We start from the raw sequence: 7,198 nt of genomic DNA, 5'->3' as shown, positions 1-7,198 counted from the left end.
CCGTCCCCGGCCGCCCCTACCTTGGCCCTCCACCGCCGCCCCCTGCTCGCCGCTGCCCCGGCCGCCCCTGCCTCACCGTCCCCGGCCGCCCCGGTGAGGTTTTTTTTCATTATTTTGCATTTGTTTTGCATTTTTTTTACTGCTTGTTATATGATAGATGCATGTTGTATGGATGAATGGATGGATTGATGTATATTGGTTAGTTATAGCTTTGGTCAACTTAGTGATGTTGTCAAATGTTGTCAAATTTGAAGAACAAAATTGGCATATTTGAGATGTTGTCAAATAGCTATAGTTTCATTTTGTGATGTTGACAAAATTGGTATCTGATGAGTAGTTATTTTATCATGATGATCTTGCTAAAAAAATTGAAGAACAAAATTTGACACTTGATGAAAATTAGGATTTGAAGTATCATGATGATCTAAAACCTTGACTAGATGTCATTAGCAATATGATTTTTTTTCATAGTTTGAAGTGTTAATGCTTTATGTGATGTGGTGCCATAAAAATTTACAGGCTTTGTGGTATTCATCTCCCTGGAGCCTTCGTCGTCTGGGTTTGGTCTGTGATCCTGCCGCTGCTCGACTACTTCTTCTACAGCGGAGGGTGAGCTACGAATCCACCTTCACCTCCTAGCCTCTTTTAACTAGATTGAATTTTCACATCAAGTCGCATAACCTAGGTCTCCCGTCCGAAAGGGTTGCATCGATAAATATGCATTCAATTGCATATTTATCACCGCAGCTCTTTCGGATTGTCCAGCGCTTTCCACGGACAACCCGAGGATGTGTAGATTGGGTACGTTGTTCATGCTCTACCCCGTTCCGAGACAGGATTTCGGCGGCGCCTCCCTGTTGTTCTCCGGATGCACATTCTCTCGGCATTTTGCCGAGACGTGTATTTGGAGAACAGCGGGGAGGTGCTGCCGAAATTTTGTCTCGGAATGGGGTAGAGCATGGACAGTACTCAATCTACACATTCTCGGGTGGGATTAGGACCCATCTTTACCTATTAGAGATGTAGGTGGATTACTCGTCAACCTTGTAAAAAATAAAATATTGATGTTGGTAATTAAAATGAATCCTTAATTTTGTTGTGTGGCTTCCAATAAAGCAGAAATGGCAGATAATCAGTGGATGTATAGTGGGTTTTTCCGTCGGAATCAAGTAACAACAGAGTGGGTCGAGAAAACTGATGTGTTTTTGAAAGAGATATTCCGTAGTCCAATGAGGATGGTGCCAGAATGCCCGTGTGCCAGATGTAAGAGACGTATCTGCAGAGATAAGAGTGAGATGACTAAGAACCTTCGCACGCATGGATTTATGCCCAACTTTAATATGCCGATAAACTTTGCCCAGCGGGACCGTGGTAGAGAGGATGTGATACGACAACACATCGCTGGTTATGAGGACGATGGGGTTAGAGACATGCTAGATGATGTCTTTGCTGCACAGCCGACACCTCCGTCACATTCAGCGAATGAACCGGAGGAGCCGGAGGAAACCGCAAAGGCCTTCCTGGAAATCTTGGCCTCGTCAAAGAAACCTCTCTATGAGGGTGCTAAGCTGTCTGTGCTGGATGCCATCTCGCAACTGATGGCAGTGAAGGCTGAGTACGGCTGTAGCCGAGGTTGCTTCGAAGCATTTCTGGGAGTATGGGCTAACATCCTGCCCGAGGGCCATGAACTGCCGAAAACCATGTACGGTACGAAGAAAATCATGAAGGCGCTCTCCATGGACTATGAGAAAATACATGTTTGTCCAAAGAATTGCCTTTTGTTTAGACATGAGTATGCGGATGACAACTACTGTAGGAAGTGTGGTTCCTCTCGGTATATTGAGGTGGTCGATAAGCATGGTCAGAAGCGGCAGCTAAAAATCCCTGTGAAGGTTCTTCGGTATCTTGATTTTATAAAAAGACTGCAGCGCCTTTTCATCACTGAGGAGTCTGCCAAAATGATGAAGTGGCACAAGGAAGGGAAAAGGTACAATCCAAAAAAAATTGTACATACATCAGAAGGTGAAGCATGGAAGTCATTCGATATAAAGTACCCGGAGGAAGCAGCCGAGGCTGGGAATGTCAGAATTGCTATAACAGGTGATGGGTTCAATCCATATGGTATGTCGTCTAATCCATACAGCTGCTGGCCCATATTTGTTATTCCGCTCAATCTCCCTCCCAGCGCCTAGTTCTTATACCGCTTTTCTTATTGTAGTCGATTCGTTGAGGAAGAATGGACAGGAATGCTGCCTCCTACTGAAGCGGAGGCACTTGCTCTTCTTCGAAAGGGTGCTGATGGAAGGAAAAATTTCGTTGCGTGGTTCATGGAGAAAGTAATTTTTCACACTTTCAATTAAACTCATGCACCCTATAATTTCAATTAAACTCATGCACCCTATAATTTCAATTGAACTTGTAGGGAAATGATCCGACCGAATCAATGGATGAAGAATTGAGATGGGTTTCCATGGGTTTTGACCCTGTCGTCATGACATGCGAAAAGTATGATGTGAATGGGTATCGCTTCCATACAGAGGAGCACCAGAATAGTCGGCCTGATCCCAAAACCATAAATACCGGAGTCTTCACTGAAGGAGATAATAAAATAGATTACTACGGAAGGGTAGGAAAAATATACGAGCTTACATTCAAACTTGGCCGCGAACACCTAAGTCTCACTGTGTTCAAATGCCGATGGTTCGACCCCAAAAAGGGCCTGAGACATACGCCTTCTATTGGTTTAGTTGAAGTTAAACCATCAACCGTCTATGCCGGAGCTGATCTCTTTATCGCCGCTACCCAGGCCACACAAGTATATTATCTGCCTTACCCATGCCAGAAAGAGTACCTAAAGGGTTGGGAAGTTGTGTTCAAGGTGTCGCCGCATGGTAAGCTACCGGACCCGAACGATGATGATTACTACAACATAAACCCCATGACATACGAGGGAGTGTTCTATCAAGAGGAACATGATGACGTGGTCTGAAACAACGAGGATGATGACTTGGGTTATGTTGACCTGGACCCAAACGACGACGACGCAAGGATTGATGGTGAGGCAGTTGTGAATCAAAGAGACATAATTATGCTTGAAAAGTTAAATGAAGACGCTGATGATGAGGAAGAGCCTCCACCTCTGTCAGACAACGAAGAAGATATGCGTGATAGTGATGATGAGACCGCTCCACAAATAGATTACAATAGTGATGATTCATATGGGTTCTAGAAAATGTAAGTTCTTTTAATGATCATTACAATAGTATGCTTAATATGCACTTCTGGTATTAATGTTTTTCCTGTATGCTTGTTTAATTGATATCCTTACTAATTGTTTATTCTCTTCTCAATGCAGGTTTGCTAATCATGGGCAAGTCCAGTGGTGCCAGTTTCCTCAGTAAACTCAAAGGAGGACTTACTCGGAGTGGACGAGCCCACAAGGTTCCCTCCCGACTACGCGAGGATGGCACCTCACAGGGAGGTGGAGGGGTCGGGGGAGGAGACCCTAGAGGAGGAGGCGGTGGGGGGAGAGCCCCTAGAGGAGGAGGAGGTGGGGGGAGAGGCAGCCGGGGCAAAAAACTCCGGGCCGTGTCCGAAATAGGAGGGTCTTCTTCGATGCCCTCCCATACAGAGGCACCTTCTGAGTCTGAGGAGGAGGAGTATGTTCCTGATGGCGAGGAGGAGGAGGCCGAGGAGGAGGGTGAGGAGGAGGAGGCCGAGGAGGAGGGTGAGGAGGAGGGCGAGGAGGGTGGAGGGGAGGTTGATCCCGAGTTGTGGGGTGACTTGCCACCGGGTGCTCCGCAGGGGTGGCTGCGTGGTAATGCCGGACTACCTACACCACCTTCTATCGAGGAGCACAAGTGGATCATTGAACCTGTGGGGACAGAGTAAGTGCCTCTCAATCATATTTTCAACACATGACAACATTTTCTTATTGTACACATGGCAATCATTTGATTCTTTTGCAGAAACTGGATCCTTCGCGGAAATGGCTGTAAACCGAACGGCCTTATCACTGTCCTGTTGAAGCACTTTTGGCCTGGCCTATTTTGCCCGCGGCCAGACAGGGACCCGCAGCTGCGGGTTTTGGCCACGAGCTGGGCCCACTACGAGGCTTGCAGCAACGCGGAGTACGGGACAGCCGCTAAGGCCGTGATCACCAAATTTTGGGTAAGTTCTCTTCTTAATCACTTGTCTTCAGTTTCGTTCATAGTTTATCATTGGATCACTCAACTCATGCCTTGTTTGCTTCTGGTTTATGCAGCAACTCTATAGAGTTCTTGACGAGCACAAGGCCAGAGCCGACGTGGTCTTGCTTGCGGCTGCGAAGAAGAAAGCTCGTCAGTTGCAGTATGAGGTGCGCTGGGTTGCCGTCTCGCAGTACTACCACTACTACCTGCACCAAAAGATGACCAAAAGTCAAGCGCAGAAGCAGCGACTTACCTTGCACAGGGAGCAGTTCATGATGGTAACTATTACTAACTTTTCATTGTTTCAAGCAGTCAACTCTATGTTTCGTGCTCACATGTCATGCTTCCAAAATTTGCATAGGTTGTTCCTCGTTGGTGCTATGGAAGGCATGACGGATGGGCGAGTTTGGTGGATAGGTGGCTCGGCGCCGATGCAGAGTTTGCTGCCAAGAGCATCAAGGGCCGGGCTAACCGTGGAGCCGACGGGACACACGGCCAAGGAAACAGGAACCACTGGAGCTTCAAGGCCATGAAGGTATATCTATGTGCATGATGCATTTTTGTTCTTCTTTACCGTCATGTTCTTATGTATGGCTAACTTCTATTTGACGTTGTAGGAGGACAAGTTGAAGAGGCCGCTCTCAGACATGGAGTCGTGGAAGCTGGCCCGCGAGCGGAGTCGTCGCAAGGAGGGCGAGAGCCAGTACTACGGCAAGACCGAGGAGCACCTGGGGTCTTACATTCATCACTATCAGGAGTTGCATCCGGATGTTCCTGTTGCCGAGGTCGCCCAGTCTTAGATCGACGACACGGCGGTGGTGGCCATCCAGGGGAAGAAGAATGGCCGGTATCCGTGTTTCGACGGCTTGATCACTCCTTCGATCTCGTACACACAGCTTCGGGCTAGCAACCCGAGCCAGTTAGAGAGTACGGGGCGTTCACAGACTCCTTTAGCCCGCCAGCATGCTGTAAGTACTTCCTCTTTATCTTTTTCTATCTAGCATTCTCAGTTTATTTTCAGCATTGCTCACTTAGAAACAATCTAAATTATGTAGGCATATAAGGAGTTTGTCGAGCATAGGAATCTCGAGGTGCGGGAGTACTTGAAACGAGTGAAGGCAAACGATGATTACAACCGTCAGATGATGACGGTTAGTTCTGCCCTCTTAAAACCAAGCTAAATTTTTGCACTTTCATTCCTTCTGATCTTCTAGTTTGCTTGTTTAACTAACATTCAGGCTATGTTGGCGGCTTGGAGTAACGGCACGGGTCCACCACAAATGGGACCCCCACCACCACCTGCGGGAGAACCCCCACACGTGCCCACGTTCGATGAATGGGTGGCACTAGGCAGTGATGGTCCGGTTAGTACATTTGCCTAACTACTGACAAACTAGTTCTCGTTCATTCAACACTATCATATCATATTTACTGTTAGAATCTTTTCTGAAACATGTAGGGGACCGGTGGGTCGACTCCTGCTCCGTCGACCCCAGTCACTCCGATCTGGCAGAGTGGTGGTGGTTTTGGTGGAGGTGGTGGTTTTGGCGGAGGTGGTGGTTTTGGTGGAGGTGGTGGTTTTGGCGGAGGTGGTGGTTTTGGTGGAGGTGGTGGTTTTGGCGGAGGTGGTCTTGCTTGATGATTCCGTGCATGTGGCCGTCGTGCCATGCCTTTCATATTCCTACTTTTATGATGTTTCATGTCTTGCACAACTTTTATGTTCATGAACTTGAGTCGGTGATGATCTTTAGATGATGTGATGAACTTGAGTATGTTTAGATGATGATGGTGAACTTGAGTATGTTTAGATGATGAACTGTCATATTTCTGCATAATTTCATATTGTTCTGTTTTGAAATGTTGTCAAATGAATTGGAAAAGAGAAAAAACAGGGAAAAAAAAACTATGCCGACGGCAAAGCCGTTGGCATATATAAGCCCAGGAGTCACCAGGGCTCGCCACGTGGCGGATCTATGCCGACGGCTTTGCCGTAGGCATAGGTGAAAATCTATGCCGACGGCAAAGCCGTAGGCATACCTCTGCTGCCAGGAGTAACCAGAAGAAGACACGTGGCAGGGCTATGCCTACGGCAAAGCCGTCGGCATAGATTCATCTATGCCGACGGCTTTGCCGTAGGCATAGCCCTGCCACGTGGCCTTGCATGATTCGTCCCCGTTTTTGACGGCGCCGTCCGTTGCCGTCAGACGAAAAAGACTGCCGACGGCTATACTATGCCGACGGCTGACGCCAGGCCGTCGGCATAGGCCCCTATGCCGACGGCTTTACTATGCCGACGGTCTGACAAGACTACGCTGACGGTATCTACGCCGACGGGTCTATGCCGACGGCAGCCGTAGGCATAGACCTATGCCGACGGCTTGGGGGCCTATGCCGACGGCCCTTGGCCGTAGGCATAGACCGCGAGTCCGGTAGTGATTGGACCGGAACAAAAAAAACTTGCCGAAAGTGAATATTTTTTTAACATGGTTAGGTAGTCTTATGATGCTAATTTGCTCGCTTTAAAAAGGAAAACGAAAAATTCTGTAAGCTGCGACGAACGCGTTGTTTTGAAGCATGAACTCTGACGAAGCAAATTATTTCGCTAGTCTTGGATTATCAAATGTTGAGTTGCACGCTTACCTAACTGGTCTAGTAGTATATTCTAAGAGACTATGAGTAAGATACTAGTCTAGTTTTGCAAACACATTATGAAGACCAAAAAGTAAAAGCGAAAGGTAAGATGTGTCTAGCTAAGCATTGCATTTTTCAACTTGCAAGTGGAGTGGACAATCTTTTACATCAACGAAGCCAGGAAGCGGTTAAAGTCAGTGTTAACTATAAGTAAAAAACCATTTTGGTCAATGCCCCAAGTGGTACGTAGCTATATTGGGTAATGGAGGTCAATGTTGACCAGTCTTAAACGCGTACCCCATAGTTAGTAGCTCAATCCAGAGGAAAGCTGCCACACAACTCATATTCAACCTAGTGGAGTAATCTAATAGGGACCG

Source organism: Triticum dicoccoides, chromosome 4B (genome assembly GCF_002162155.2).
Source record: "Triticum dicoccoides isolate Atlit2015 ecotype Zavitan chromosome 4B, WEW_v2.0, whole genome shotgun sequence".
NCBI lineage: Eukaryota > Viridiplantae > Streptophyta > Magnoliopsida > Poales > Poaceae > Triticum > Triticum dicoccoides.
The sequence above is the reverse complement of the archived record's forward strand: the minus strand, read 5'-3'. Positions refer to the sequence as shown.